This window comes from Pseudophryne corroboree, chromosome 3 (genome assembly GCF_028390025.1).
Source record: "Pseudophryne corroboree isolate aPseCor3 chromosome 3, aPseCor3.hap2, whole genome shotgun sequence".
NCBI classification, from domain to species: domain Eukaryota; kingdom Metazoa; phylum Chordata; class Amphibia; order Anura; family Myobatrachidae; genus Pseudophryne; species Pseudophryne corroboree.
Genome location: NC_086446.1, coordinates 482,620,514 through 482,637,643, shown reverse-complemented (window position 1 = coordinate 482,637,643; position 17,130 = coordinate 482,620,514).

Genomic DNA, 17,130 nt, shown 5'->3' with positions numbered 1-17,130 from the left:
TTTTTTTCTCATCTCCAGTAAGTTTGAAATGATTCCATATCTGGCTTCTCTTTCTCCTCAGTGAATTATCTGCACTCATCATGCACACTTATAGTTGCTTCAATCACTACTGGGTACAAATGACTGTCCAGTCTACAGTATTTGGTGATAGACAATATTGTATACCACTACAAAATCAGGAGGGGGGGGGGGGGATATAATAGATTCTAAAAGGGTAGGTGGAAAAGTTGCCCATAGCAACCAATCAGCTTTTACTTATCATATACAGTCTATAATAAATGATAGGCAGGAGTGGATTGACTGCTATCAGCAACTGTTCCACTTTATTTTTATTGAAGGTTCATCAGACAGACATACATATCTCCCTATGTCTTGTGTGGAGTAATCAGACCCTACAGGATAACATGCAGCACTCAGAACTGTGTCTTACAGGATAGCATGCAGCACTCAGAACTGTGACTGTGGCTGATTGGGAGTGACAGTGTACCATGTGACCACCTGATATGCTAGGAGAATTAATGATGCCTGTATACAGTTCAGGATCAGCTCCATAGCATATGCCTGAGCACAGCAGTGCCACACATGGTAGCTTAGAGGTACTGTACTGACTCGTATGGCTGTATGAGTCATTGAGTCAGTGAGCTGATCAGTGATCTGTAATGAATCACTGAACTACTGAACTGCTTGCAAGGAGAATGACCCATGACTCGTCAGGACAATGCAGTTCAATCAGCTCCACAGAGTCCACTGACTCCATGAGCACAACAGTGACCCCTGTGGCAGCTGAGGTAAACTGACTCATGAATATTCAGTATTCACTCTCTCTCTCATACACACACACACACACACACACACACACACACACACACACACACACTGATTGGTTGCTATGGGCAACATCTCCACTTCTATAGAACTACCAGAGTATATGTACCATCATATTTCTAATTATTTCAAGTTGAATTAAAAGAAAATATTATACCAGGTTGAAAAATAAAGTGTATTTATTTTAACAGCTGTAACATATTGTGTAACAAAGGTCCAGATGTCAGAAGCAATCTCTACACCTCAATAATATACTAGACTTGGACAAATATCAGTAATTCTTACTGTACCATTACTATTATGGTTTACTGATGCATCATATTGTATAAACTGGAAGAGTACAACAAAAACCTAACAGAAAAACTATATATATATATATATATATATATATATATATATATAAAACTCTCACATAGAGAAAAATGTCAACTTGAACAAAACTGTAACTACATTTTCAGATTATGGTTTAGAAACAGGATTTGTCCCACTTTCGATGTTGTGAGTCTGTTTCTTCTCTCTGTAAGTATTTGCCCTGCTTTTGAAAATATTCTCTCACAGGGAACTGAAGAGGCCATAACACGGAATCGCCGCTTTGACAGTTGAAAAAGTCTTGGATAGATTTCTTTTCTCTCATTCCACCAAAGTAGTGGATCCTCAGTCCTCCTTAAGATGGATTGTTGCATGTATCTGTCCAGTTCTATAATTCCTGCAGCCACTGGATTCTGTACTGCAACAACTTTGCTGATTTCTGTATCAAAATCACCCCATAGGCATGAGCTGGATTGTGAGGTTTGAGTTTCTTCCACAGGTGCTATAGGTACTTCTTCTGTAATTCTCAATCCACACACTTTTCTCTTCAGATTTTCATATGCCATGTGAAATTTAGCCTCATCTGAAAATCCGTACCTTTTAAATCTTGGGTCCAAAAGTGTTGCCTGATTGTTAAGTTTGTTATCTTCCAGGTCTTTGAATCTTCGAGCAAGTTGCTCCTTCAATGTTGTCACCACAGATGTTATTTCTGTTGGCGTTGCTTGCTCATCCAAAAATGACTCCATTTTCTTATTCATTATTTTTACAAAAAGAATCACTTTTGATCTGGGCACAGATTTTTCAGCACTAACTTCCAATGTGTCGTCTTGAAAAATCTGTAGTACATCTATTGCTTTTTCAGCAACTGTCCATTCATGGGATGTCAAGGTATTCAGGTGGTCATTCCGAGTTGTTCGCTCACTGCTATTTTTAGCAGATTTGCTAATAGGCTAAAATCCGGCAGTTCTGCGCATGCGTATGCACCGCAGGTCGCACGCGCTAAGCAATTTTACACAAAAGTACGCTATTTTACTCACGGGCGAACAAAGCTTTTAAGTCGCTCTGTTGATCGGAGAATGATTGACAGGAAGTGGGTGTTTCTGGGTGGTAACTGAGCGTTTTCTGGGAGTGTGCTAAAAAAATGCAGGCGTGCCAGCAGAAAACGCAGGAGTGGCTGGAGAAACAGGGGAGTGGCTGGCCGGACGCTGGGCGTGTTTGTGACGTCAAACCAGGAACTAAACGGACTGAGGTGATCGTAATCTAGGAGTAGGTCTGGAGCTACTCAGAAACTGCAAGGAAATACTTAATAGCAGAATTGCTAATCTTTCATTAGCAATTCTGCTATGCTAAAATACACTCCCAGAGAGCGGCGGCTTTGCGTTTGCATTGCTGCTAAAAGTAGCTAGCGAGCGAACAACTCGGAATGACCACCTCAGTTCTGTGTGTAGCACAGCTAAGGTGGCAACTACTGCATCCTTTACCTTGACGATCCTGGATATCATGTCCAAAGTAGAGTTCCATCTAGTAGGGACATCTTGGGTCAGTTTCAGCTCTGGTAGTCCCATCTGTTTCTGAGTGTCATGCAATTTTGTAAGGCCATTGGAACTTTTTTTGAAAAATTCAACAATACCTTTAATCTTAGTTATAATGATATGAATGCCAGAAACCAAAATTCCAGCATGAACTACCAAGTTCACACAATGCGCAAAACATGGTAGATGTCGCCATTTGCACAATCTGACAGCAGCTACAATGTTAGCTGCATTGTCTGTGACAACAGCGACCACCTGATTTTCTAGACCCCATTCATGCACTGTGTCTTTTAACCGTCTGCATAGATTTTCAGAAGTGTGTCTTTCCTGCATTTCAAGACATTCTAAGAGAACTGAACGTAGCTGACATTCTGAATTAATAAAATGCGCTGTGATTGCATTAAAACTTTGATTATTCAAAGAAGTTCATGAGTCTGTAGTTAAGTGTACAGAGGGAAAAGGTAGCAGGTGCACTTTCTCACACTAGCTCAACCTGTAGTAACCAGAGGCACTTAGCATATTCCTGGCCAGGGCTATGAGCTTACCCACCGCATCGAGGTAGCCTCTCATTGGGTAAGTCCCTAACACTAACTATAGGGGTTCAGGTCCGGGAGGCAGGACACCCCAGAGCCACCCAGCCAGACAACCCCAGGGCATCGCAGGAGTGATAAAAATATAGGGTTAAAGAGGTAGGACAGGCTGTTGCTGCATGTGTGAATAATGTGAGGCGTAAAAGAAAATTATGTGAAGGTTACATATATATAAAACAAACTATAAGTGCCATGGAGTGATGAAATAGTGTTAAATTGCGATGCCCCAGGGACACCCAGCCACGGCAGGCACAGGGAGCCCCGCACCCCAGAGAATTCCCCCCATTATGGACTGCCGTAGTAAACAAAATGTAGGCGTCTTACCTCAGTGTGCTAATTCCAAATGTAAAGGCTAGAGTGTTGGACTATTTAAAATCAGAGGGGTGGGTGGGGCAGGGTGCTAAATTAGGGTGAAGGTGTCTCCTACCTTCAAAAATGTATGAATACATCAGTTACAGAGGGAAAAAGGCCCTAATTTGCACACCTTAATTAGGGAGTGAGGTGCTACTCTGCTGGAGACTTAGTAAAGTGTACAGAGGGAAAAGGTAGCAAGTGCACTATCTCACACTAGCTCAACCTGTAGTAACCAGAAGCACTTAGCATATTCCTGGCCAGGGCTATGAGCTTACCCACTGCATCAAGGTAGCCTCTCATTGGGTAAGTCCCTAACACTAACTATAGGGGTTCAGGTCCGTGGGGCAGGACACCCGAGAGCCACCCAGCCAGACAACCCCAGGGCATCGCAGGAGTGATAAAAATATAGGGTTAAAGAGGTAGGACAGGCTGTTGCTGCATGTGTGAATAATGTGAGGAGTAAAAGAAAATTTTGTGAAGGTGTTACATATATATAAAACAAACTATAAGTGCCATGGAGTGATGAAATAGTGTTAAATTGCGATGCCCCAGGGACACCCAGCCACGGCAGGCACAGGGAGCCCCGCACCCCAGAGAGTTCCCCCCATTATGGACTGCCATATTAAACAAAATGTAGGAGTCTTACCTCAGTGTGCTCATTCCAAATGTAAAGGCTAGAGTGTTGGACTATTTAAAATCAGAGGGGTGGGTGGGGCAGGGTGCTAAATTAGGGTGAAGGTGTCTCCTACCTTCAAAAATGTATAAATACATCAGTTACAGAGGGAAAAAGGCCCTAATTTGCACACCTTAATTAGGTAGTGAGGTGCTACTCTGCTTGAGACTTAGTAAAGTGTACAGAGGGAAAAGGTAGCAAGTGCACTATCTCACACTAGCTCAACCTGTAGTAACCAGAGGCACTTAGCATATTCCTGGCCAGGGCTATGAGCTTACCCACCGCATCAAGGTAGCCTCTCATTGGGTAAGTCCCTAACACTAACTATAGGGGTTCAGGTCCGGGGAGCAGGACACCCCAGAGCCACCCAGCCAGACAACCCCAGGGCATCGCAGGGGTGATAAAAATATAGGGTTAAAGAGGTAGGACAGGCTGTTGCTGCATGTGTGAATAATGTGAGGAGTAAAAGAAAATTATGTAAAGGTGTTACATATATATAAAACAAACTATAAGTGCCATGGAGTGATGAAATAGTGTTAAATTGTGATGCCCCAGGGACACCCAGTCACGGCAGGCAATGTTTGAATCTTTGGCAGAAATTTAATCACCATACAAAGTAATTGATTCTTTAGTGGCAGGTGGAGTACTTTCTTCAAAATTTCCTAGACAAATTTAAAGTCACTATATTCTTCTTGTTTTTCCACAATAATATTGCCATTTTGCAATTGATATAGTGGTTGCAGTAGTTCTGATGTTTCTGAGGCTTCTTCAAGGGTATCCTGGATATCATGTCCAAAGTAGAGTTCCATCTAGTAGGGACATCTTGGGTCAGTTTCAGCTCAGGTAGTCCCATCTGTTTCTGAGTGTCATGCAATTTTGTAAGGCCATTGGAACTTTTTTTGAAAAATTCAACAATACCTTTAATCTTAGTTTTAATGATATGAATGCCAGAAACCAAAATTCCAGCATGAACTACCAAGATCACACAATGCGCAAAAACATGGTAGATGTCGCCATTTGCACAATCTGACAGCAGCTACAATGTTAGCTGCATTGTCTGTGACAACAGCAACCACCTTATTTTCTAGACCCCATTCATGCACTGTGTCTTTTAACCGTCTGCATAGATTTTCAGAAGTGTGTCTTTCCTGCATTTCAAGACATTCTAAGAGAACTGAACGTAGCTGACATTCTGAATTAATAAAATGTGCTGTGATTGCATTAAAACTTTGATTATTCAAAGAAGTCCATGAGTCTGTAGTTAAGCAAACTGCATCAGCTTCTTGCAAGGTCGAGCGCACTTCCTGTAAAGTGCCGTTGTAGAGACGCAATAGCAAACTGCTAGATACGTTTTCCTCGTGGGAGGATTGTATGCTGGGCAAAGAGAATGGACAAACTTTTTAAACTCATCCTCCTCCACAATGCTAAATGGGTGGAAACCCTTGATAATAAATTTTAGCAGTTACTCATCCAATTCTTTTGAGCGCTTAACAGACACTGGCCTATTGCTGCTGAAATAGCTACCTAAGGTTGCTTGTTGCTTGGTTTGGACAGTTTTTACAGTGGACGAAAAACCTGTAGCAAGTTCAGTTAAATTTACAGTTGCAATGGTACCTTGTGACGGTTCAGGTATATTGTCTTGAACGTCATCTTCACATCTTGTATGATGAGACGCTGTAGGTTTTGGTTGTTGTGGCTCCTAGTAGTGGATATCGTTGGATGTTTTGATTTCAAATGGAGTGATTACTCAAAGAACCGCAAGTTATACTTATTTCACTTGAGCAGTAGGAACACCTTGCTTTTTTTCTCATCTCCAGTAAGTTTGAAATGATTCCATATCTGGCTTCTCTTTCTCCTCAGTGAATTATCTGCACTCATCATGCACACTTATAGTTGCTTCAATCACTACTGGGTACAAATGACTGTCCAGTCTACAGTATTTGGTGATAGACAATATTGTATACCACTACAAAATCAGGAGGGGGGGGGGGGATATAATAGATTCTAAAAGGGTAGGTGGAAAAGTTGCCCATAGCAACCAATCAGCTTTTACTTATCATATACAGTCTATAATAAATGATAGGCAGGAGTGGATTGACTGCTATCAGCAACTGTTCCACTTTATTTTTATTGAAGGTTCATCAGACAGACATACATATCTCCCTATGTCTTGTGTGGAGTAATCAGACCCTACAGGATAACATGCAGCACTCAGAACTGTGTCTTACAGGATAGCATGCAGCACTCAGAACTGTGACTGTGGCTGATTGGGAGTGACAGTGTACCATGTGACCACCTGATATGCTAGGAGAATTAATGATGCCTGTATACAGTTCAGGATCAGCTCCATAGCATATGCCTGAGCACAGCAGTGCCACACATGGTAGCTTAGAGGTACTGTACTGACTCGTATGGCTGTATGAGTCATTGAGTCAGTGAGCTGATCAGTGATCTGTAATGAATCACTGAACTACTGAACTGCTTGCAAGGAGAATGACCCATGACTCGTCAGGACAATGCAGTTCAATCAGCTCCACAGAGTCCACTGACTCCATGAGCACAACAGTGACCCCTGTGGCAGCTGAGGTAAACTGACTCATGAATATTCAGTATTCACTCTCTCTCTCATACACACACACACACACACACACACACACACACACACACACACACACACACACACTGATTGGTTGCTATGGGCAACATCTCCACTTCTATAGAACTACCAGAGTATATGTACCATCATATTTCTAATTATTTCAAGTTGAATTAAAAGAAAATATTATACCAGGTTGAAAAATAAAGTGTATTTATTTTAACAGCTGTAACATATTGTGTAACAAAGGTCCAGATGTCAGAAGCAATCTCTACACCTCAATAATATACTAGACTTGGACAAATATCAGTAATTCTTACTGTACCATTACTATTATGGTTTACTGATGCATCATATTGTATAAACTGGAAGAGTACAACAAAAACCTAACAGAAAAACTATATATATATATATATATATATATATATATAAAACTCTCACATAGAGAAAAATGTCAACTTGAACAAAACTGTAACTACATTTTCAGATTATGGTTTAGAAACAGGATTTGTCCCACTTTCGATGTTGTGAGTCTGTTTCTTCTCTCTGTAAGTATTTGCCCTGCTTTTGAAAATATTCTCTCACAGGGAACTGAAGAGGCCATAACACGGAATCGCCGCTTTGACAGTTGAAAAAGTCTTGGATAGATTTCTTTTCTCTCATTCCACCAAAGTAGTGGATCCTCAGTCCTCCTTAAGATGGATTGTTGCATGTATCTGTCCAGTTCTATAATTCCTGCAGCCACTGGATTCTGTACTGCAACAACTTTGCTGATTTCTGTATCAAAATCACCCCATAGGCATGAGCTGGATTGTGAGGTTTGAGTTTCTTCCACAGGTGCTATAGGTACTTCTTCTGTAATTCTCAATCCACACACTTTTCTCTTCAGATTTTCATATGCCATGTGAAATTTAGCCTCATCTGAAAATCCGTACCTTTTAAATCTTGGGTCCAAAAGTGTTGCCTGATTGTTAAGTTTGTTATCTTCCAGGTCTTTGAATCTTCGAGCAAGTTGCTCCTTCAATGTTGTCACCATAGATGTTATTTCTGTTGGCGTTGCTTGCTCATCCAAAAATGACTCCATTTTCTTATTCATTATTTTTACAAAAAGAATCACTTTTGATCTGGGCACAGATTTTTCAGCACTAACTTCCAATGTGTCGTCTTGAAAAATCTGTAGTACATCTATTGCTTTTTCAGCAACTGTCCATTCATGGGATGTCAAGGTATTCAGGTGGTCATTCCGAGTTGTTCGCTCACTGCTATTTTTAGCAGATTTGCTAATAGGCTAAAATCCGGCAGTTCTGCGCATGCGTATGCACCGCAGGTCGCACGCGCTAAGCAATTTTACACAAAAGTACGCTATTTTACTCACGGGCGAACAAAGCTTTTAAGTCGCTCTGTTGATCGGAGAATGATTGACAGGAAGTGGGTGTTTCTGGGTGGTAACTGAGCGTTTTCTGGGAGTGTGCTAAAAAAATGCAGGCGTGCCAGCAGAAAACGCAGGAGTGGCTGGAGAAACAGGGGAGTGGCTGGCCGGACGCTGGGCGTGTTTGTGACGTCAAACCAGGAACTAAACGGACTGAGGTGATCGTAATCTAGGAGTAGGTCTGGAGCTACTCAGAAACTGCAAGGAAATACTTAATAGCAGAATTGCTAATCTTTCATTAGCAATTCTGCTATGCTAAAATACACTCCCAGAGAGCGGCGGCTTTGCGTTTGCATTGCTGCTAAAAGTAGCTAGCGAGCGAACAACTCGGAATGACCACCTCAGTTCTGTGTGTAGCACAGCTAAGGTGGCAACTACTGCATCCTTTACCTTGACGATCCTGGATATCATGTCCAAAGTAGAGTTCCATCTAGTAGGGACATCTTGGGTCAGTTTCAGCTCTGGTAGTCCCATCTGTTTCTGAGTGTCATGCAATTTTGTAAGGCCATTGGAACTTTTTTTGAAAAATTCAACAATACCTTTAATCTTAGTTATAATGATATGAATGCCAGAAACCAAAATTCCAGCATGAACTACCAAGTTCACACAATGCGCAAAACATGGTAGATGTCGCCATTTGCACAATCTGACAGCAGCTACAATGTTAGCTGCATTGTCTGTGACAACAGCGACCACCTGATTTTCTAGACCCCATTCATGCACTGTGTCTTTTAACCGTCTGCATAGATTTTCAGAAGTGTGTCTTTCCTGCATTTCAAGACATTCTAAGAGAACTGAACGTAGCTGACATTCTGAATTAATAAAATGCGCTGTGATTGCATTAAAACTTTGATTATTCAAAGAAGTTCATGAGTCTGTAGTTAAGTGTACAGAGGGAAAAGGTAGCAGGTGCACTTTCTCACACTAGCTCAACCTGTAGTAACCAGAGGCACTTAGCATATTCCTGGCCAGGGCTATGAGCTTACCCACCGCATCGAGGTAGCCTCTCATTGGGTAAGTCCCTAACACTAACTATAGGGGTTCAGGTCCGGGAGGCAGGACACCCCAGAGCCACCCAGCCAGACAACCCCAGGGCATCGCAGGAGTGATAAAAATATAGGGTTAAAGAGGTAGGACAGGCTGTTGCTGCATGTGTGAATAATGTGAGGCGTAAAAGAAAATTATGTGAAGGTTACATATATATAAAACAAACTATAAGTGCCATGGAGTGATGAAATAGTGTTAAATTGCGATGCCCCAGGGACACCCAGCCACGGCAGGCACAGGGAGCCCCGCACCCCAGAGAATTCCCCCCATTATGGACTGCCGTAGTAAACAAAATGTAGGCGTCTTACCTCAGTGTGCTAATTCCAAATGTAAAGGCTAGAGTGTTGGACTATTTAAAATCAGAGGGGTGGGTGGGGCAGGGTGCTAAATTAGGGTGAAGGTGTCTCCTACCTTCAAAAATGTATGAATACATCAGTTACAGAGGGAAAAAGGCCCTAATTTGCACACCTTAATTAGGGAGTGAGGTGCTACTCTGCTGGAGACTTAGTAAAGTGTACAGAGGGAAAAGGTAGCAAGTGCACTATCTCACACTAGCTCAACCTGTAGTAACCAGAAGCACTTAGCATATTCCTGGCCAGGGCTATGAGCTTACCCACTGCATCAAGGTAGCCTCTCATTGGGTAAGTCCCTAACACTAACTATAGGGGTTCAGGTCCGTGGGGCAGGACACCCGAGAGCCACCCAGCCAGACAACCCCAGGGCATCGCAGGAGTGATAAAAATATAGGGTTAAAGAGGTAGGACAGGCTGTTGCTGCATGTGTGAATAATGTGAGGAGTAAAAGAAAATTTTGTGAAGGTGTTACATATATATAAAACAAACTATAAGTGCCATGGAGTGATGAAATAGTGTTAAATTGCGATGCCCCAGGGACACCCAGCCACGGCAGGCACAGGGAGCCCCGCACCCCAGAGAGTTCCCCCCATTATGGACTGCCATATTAAACAAAATGTAGGAGTCTTACCTCAGTGTGCTCATTCCAAATGTAAAGGCTAGAGTGTTGGACTATTTAAAATCAGAGGGGTGGGTGGGGCAGGGTGCTAAATTAGGGTGAAGGTGTCTCCTACCTTCAAAAATGTATAAATACATCAGTTACAGAGGGAAAAAGGCCCTAATTTGCACACCTTAATTAGGTAGTGAGGTGCTACTCTGCTTGAGACTTAGTAAAGTGTACAGAGGGAAAAGGTAGCAAGTGCACTATCTCACACTAGCTCAACCTGTAGTAACCAGAGGCACTTAGCATATTCCTGGCCAGGGCTATGAGCTTACCCACCGCATCAAGGTAGCCTCTCATTGGGTAAGTCCCTAACACTAACTATAGGGGTTCAGGTCCGGGGAGCAGGACACCCCAGAGCCACCCAGCCAGACAACCCCAGGGCATCGCAGGGGTGATAAAAATATAGGGTTAAAGAGGTAGGACAGGCTGTTGCTGCATGTGTGAATAATGTGAGGAGTAAAAGAAAATTATGTAAAGGTGTTACATATATATAAAACAAACTATAAGTGCCATGGAGTGATGAAATAGTGTTAAATTGTGATGCCCCAGGGACACCCAGTCACGGCAGGCAATGTTTGAATCTTTGGCAGAAATTTAATCACCATACAAAGTAATTGATTCTTTAGTGGCAGGTGGAGTACTTTCTTCAAAATTTCCTAGACAAATTTAAAGTCACTATATTCTTCTTGTTTTTCCACAATAATATTGCCATTTTGCAATTGATATAGTGGTTGCAGTAGTTCTGATGTTTCTGAGGCTTCTTCAAGGGTATCCTGGATATCATGTCCAAAGTAGAGTTCCATCTAGTAGGGACATCTTGGGTCAGTTTCAGCTCAGGTAGTCCCATCTGTTTCTGAGTGTCATGCAATTTTGTAAGGCCATTGGAACTTTTTTTGAAAAATTCAACAATACCTTTAATCTTAGTTTTAATGATATGAATGCCAGAAACCAAAATTCCAGCATGAACTACCAAGATCACACAATGCGCAAAAACATGGTAGATGTCGCCATTTGCACAATCTGACAGCAGCTACAATGTTAGCTGCATTGTCTGTGACAACAGCAACCACCTTATTTTCTAGACCCCATTCATGCACTGTGTCTTTTAACCGTCTGCATAGATTTTCAGAAGTGTGTCTTTCCTGCATTTCAAGACATTCTAAGAGAACTGAACGTAGCTGACATTCTGAATTAATAAAATGTGCTGTGATTGCATTAAAACTTTGATTATTCAAAGAAGTCCATGAGTCTGTAGTTAAGCAAACTGCATCAGCTTCTTGCAAGGTCGAGCGCACTTCCTGTAAAGTGCCGTTGTAGAGACGCAATAGCAAACTGCTAGATACGTTTTCCTCGTGGGAGGATTGTATGCTGGGCAAAGAGAATGGACAAACTTTTTAAACTCATCCTCCTCCACAATGCTAAATGGGTGGAAACCCTTGATAATAAATTTTAGCAGTTACTCATCCAATTCTTTTGAGCGCTTAACAGACACTGGCCTATTGCTGCTGAAATAGCTACCTAAGGTTGCTTGTTGCTTGGTTTGGACAGTTTTTACAGTGGACGAAAAACCTGTAGCAAGTTCAGTTAAATTTACAGTTGCAATGGTACCTTGTGACGGTTCAGGTATATTGTCTTGAACGTCATCTTCACATCTTGTATGATGAGACGCTGTAGGTTTTGGTTGTTGTGGCTCCTAGTAGTGGATATCGTTGGATGTTTTGATTTCAAATGGAGTGATTACTCAAAGAACCGCAAGTTATACTTATTTCACTTGAGCAGTAGGAACACCTTGCTTTTTTTCTCATCTCCAGTAAGTTTGAAATGATTCCATATCTGGCTTCTCTTTCTCCTCAGTGAATTATCTGCACTCATCATGCACACTTATAGTTGCTTCAATCACTACTGGGTACAAATGACTGTCCAGTCTACAGTATTTGGTGATAGACAATATTGTATACCACTACAAAATCAGGAGGGGGGGGGGGGGATATAATAGATTCTAAAAGGGTAGGTGGAAAAGTTGCCCATAGCAACCAATCAGCTTTTACTTATCATATACAGTCTATAATAAATGATAGGCAGGAGTGGATTGACTGCTATCAGCAACTGTTCCACTTTATTTTTATTGAAGGTTCATCAGACAGACATACATATCTCCCTATGTCTTGTGTGGAGTAATCAGACCCTACAGGATAACATGCAGCACTCAGAACTGTGTCTTACAGGATAGCATGCAGCACTCAGAACTGTGACTGTGGCTGATTGGGAGTGACAGTGTACCATGTGACCACCTGATATGCTAGGAGAATTAATGATGCCTGTATACAGTTCAGGATCAGCTCCATAGCATATGCCTGAGCACAGCAGTGCCACACATGGTAGCTTAGAGGTACTGTACTGACTCGTATGGCTGTATGAGTCATTGAGTCAGTGAGCTGATCAGTGATCTGTAATGAATCACTGAACTACTGAACTGCTTGCAAGGAGAATGACCCATGACTCGTCAGGACAATGCAGTTCAATCAGCTCCACAGAGTCCACTGACTCCATGAGCACAACAGTGACCCCTGTGGCAGCTGAGGTAAACTGACTCATGAATATTCAGTATTCACTCTCTCTCTCATACACACACACACACACACACACACACACACACACACACACACACACACACACACACTGATTGGTTGCTATGGGCAACATCTCCACTTCTATAGAACTACCAGAGTATATGTACCATCATATTTCTAATTATTTCAAGTTGAATTAAAAGAAAATATTATACCAGGTTGAAAAATAAAGTGTATTTATTTTAACAGCTGTAACATATTGTGTAACAAAGGTCCAGATGTCAGAAGCAATCTCTACACCTCAATAATATACTAGACTTGGACAAATATCAGTAATTCTTACTGTACCATTACTATTATGGTTTACTGATGCATCATATTGTATAAACTGGAAGAGTACAACAAAAACCTAACAGAAAAACTATATATATATATATATATATATATATAAAACTCTCACATAGAGAAAAATGTCAACTTGAACAAAACTGTAACTACATTTTCAGATTATGGTTTAGAAACAGGATTTGTCCCACTTTCGATGTTGTGAGTCTGTTTCTTCTCTCTGTAAGTATTTGCCCTGCTTTTGAAAATATTCTCTCACAGGGAACTGAAGAGGCCATAACACGGAATCGCCGCTTTGACAGTTGAAAAAGTCTTGGATAGATTTCTTTTCTCTCATTCCACCAAAGTAGTGGATCCTCAGTCCTCCTTAAGATGGATTGTTGCATGTATCTGTCCAGTTCTATAATTCCTGCAGCCACTGGATTCTGTACTGCAACAACTTTGCTGATTTCTGTATCAAAATCACCCCATAGGCATGAGCTGGATTGTGAGGTTTGAGTTTCTTCCACAGGTGCTATAGGTACTTCTTCTGTAATTCTCAATCCACACACTTTTCTCTTCAGATTTTCATATGCCATGTGAAATTTAGCCTCATCTGAAAATCCGTACCTTTTAAATCTTGGGTCCAAAAGTGTTGCCTGATTGTTAAGTTTGTTATCTTCCAGGTCTTTGAATCTTCGAGCAAGTTGCTCCTTCAATGTTGTCACCATAGATGTTATTTCTGTTGGCGTTGCTTGCTCATCCAAAAATGACTCCATTTTCTTATTCATTATTTTTACAAAAAGAATCACTTTTGATCTGGGCACAGATTTTTCAGCACTAACTTCCAATGTGTCGTCTTGAAAAATCTGTAGTACATCTATTGCTTTTTCAGCAACTGTCCATTCATGGGATGTCAAGGTATTCAGGTGGTCATTCCGAGTTGTTCGCTCACTGCTATTTTTAGCAGATTTGCTAATAGGCTAAAATCCGGCAGTTCTGCGCATGCGTATGCACCGCAGGTCGCACGCGCTAAGCAATTTTACACAAAAGTACGCTATTTTACTCACGGGCGAACAAAGCTTTTAAGTCGCTCTGTTGATCGGAGAATGATTGACAGGAAGTGGGTGTTTCTGGGTGGTAACTGAGCGTTTTCTGGGAGTGTGCTAAAAAAATGCAGGCGTGCCAGCAGAAAACGCAGGAGTGGCTGGAGAAACAGGGGAGTGGCTGGCCGGACGCTGGGCGTGTTTGTGACGTCAAACCAGGAACTAAACGGACTGAGGTGATCGTAATCTAGGAGTAGGTCTGGAGCTACTCAGAAACTGCAAGGAAATACTTAATAGCAGAATTGCTAATCTTTCATTAGCAATTCTGCTATGCTAAAATACACTCCCAGAGAGCGGCGGCTTTGCGTTTGCATTGCTGCTAAAAGTAGCTAGCGAGCGAACAACTCGGAATGACCACCTCAGTTCTGTGTGTAGCACAGCTAAGGTGGCAACTACTGCATCCTTTACCTTGACGATCCTGGATATCATGTCCAAAGTAGAGTTCCATCTAGTAGGGACATCTTGGGTCAGTTTCAGCTCTGGTAGTCCCATCTGTTTCTGAGTGTCATGCAATTTTGTAAGGCCATTGGAACTTTTTTTGAAAAATTCAACAATACCTTTAATCTTAGTTATAATGATATGAATGCCAGAAACCAAAATTCCAGCATGAACTACCAAGTTCACACAATGCGCAAAACATGGTAGATGTCGCCATTTGCACAATCTGACAGCAGCTACAATGTTAGCTGCATTGTCTGTGACAACAGCGACCACCTGATTTTCTAGACCCCATTCATGCACTGTGTCTTTTAACCGTCTGCATAGATTTTCAGAAGTGTGTCTTTCCTGCATTTCAAGACATTCTAAGAGAACTGAACGTAGCTGACATTCTGAATTAATAAAATGCGCTGTGATTGCATTAAAACTTTGATTATTCAAAGAAGTTCATGAGTCTGTAGTTAAGTGTACAGAGGGAAAAGGTAGCAGGTGCACTTTCTCACACTAGCTCAACCTGTAGTAACCAGAGGCACTTAGCATATTCCTGGCCAGGGCTATGAGCTTACCCACCGCATCGAGGTAGCCTCTCATTGGGTAAGTCCCTAACACTAACTATAGGGGTTCAGGTCCGGGAGGCAGGACACCCCAGAGCCACCCAGCCAGACAACCCCAGGGCATCGCAGGAGTGATAAAAATATAGGGTTAAAGAGGTAGGACAGGCTGTTGCTGCATGTGTGAATAATGTGAGGCGTAAAAGAAAATTATGTGAAGGTTACATATATATAAAACAAACTATAAGTGCCATGGAGTGATGAAATAGTGTTAAATTGCGATGCCCCAGGGACACCCAGCCACGGCAGGCACAGGGAGCCCCGCACCCCAGAGAATTCCCCCCATTATGGACTGCCGTAGTAAACAAAATGTAGGCGTCTTACCTCAGTGTGCTAATTCCAAATGTAAAGGCTAGAGTGTTGGACTATTTAAAATCAGAGGGGTGGGTGGGGCAGGGTGCTAAATTAGGGTGAAGGTGTCTCCTACCTTCAAAAATGTATGAATACATCAGTTACAGAGGGAAAAAGGCCCTAATTTGCACACCTTAATTAGGGAGTGAGGTGCTACTCTGCTGGAGACTTAGTAAAGTGTACAGAGGGAAAAGGTAGCAAGTGCACTATCTCACACTAGCTCAACCTGTAGTAACCAGAAGCACTTAGCATATTCCTGGCCAGGGCTATGAGCTTACCCACTGCATCAAGGTAGCCTCTCATTGGGTAAGTCCCTAACACTAACTATAGGGGTTCAGGTCCGTGGGGCAGGACACCCGAGAGCCACCCAGCCAGACAACCCCAGGGCATCGCAGGAGTGATAAAAATATAGGGTTAAAGAGGTAGGACAGGCTGTTGCTGCATGTGTGAATAATGTGAGGAGTAAAAGAAAATTTTGTGAAGGTGTTACATATATATAAAACAAACTATAAGTGCCATGGAGTGATGAAATAGTGTTAAATTGCGATGCCCCAGGGACACCCAGCCACGGCAGGCACAGGGAGCCCCGCACCCCAGAGAGTTCCCCCCATTATGGACTGCCATATTAAACAAAATGTAGGAGTCTTACCTCAGTGTGCTCATTCCAAATGTAAAGGCTAGAGTGTTGGACTATTTAAAATCAGAGGGGTGGGTGGGGCAGGGTGCTAAATTAGGGTGAAGGTGTCTCCTACCTTCAAAAATGTATAAATACATCAGTTACAGAGGGAAAAAGGCCCTAATTTGCACACCTTAATTAGGTAGTGAGGTGCTACTCTGCTTGAGACTTAGTAAAGTGTACAGAGGGAAAAGGTAGCAAGTGCACTATCTCACACTAGCTCAACCTGTAGTAACCAGAGGCACTTAGCATATTCCTGGCCAGGGCTATGAGCTTACCCACCGCATCAAGGTAGCCTCTCATTGGGTAAGTCCCTAACACTAACTATAGGGGTTCAGGTCCGGGGAGCAGGACACCCCAGAGCCACCCAGCCAGACAACCCCAGGGCATCGCAGGGGTGATAAAAATATAGGGTTAAAGAGGTAGGACAGGCTGTTGCTGCATGTGTGAATAATGTGAGGAGTAAAAGAAAATTATGTAAAGGTGTTACATATATATAAAACAAACTATAAGTGCCATGGAGTGATGAAATAGTGTTAAATTGTGATGCCCCAGGGACACCCAGTCACGGCAGGCAATGTTTGAATCTTTGGCAGAAATTTAATCACCATACAAAGTAATTGATTCTTTAGTGGCAGGTGGAGTACTTTCTTCAAAATTTCCTAGACAAATTTAAAGTCAC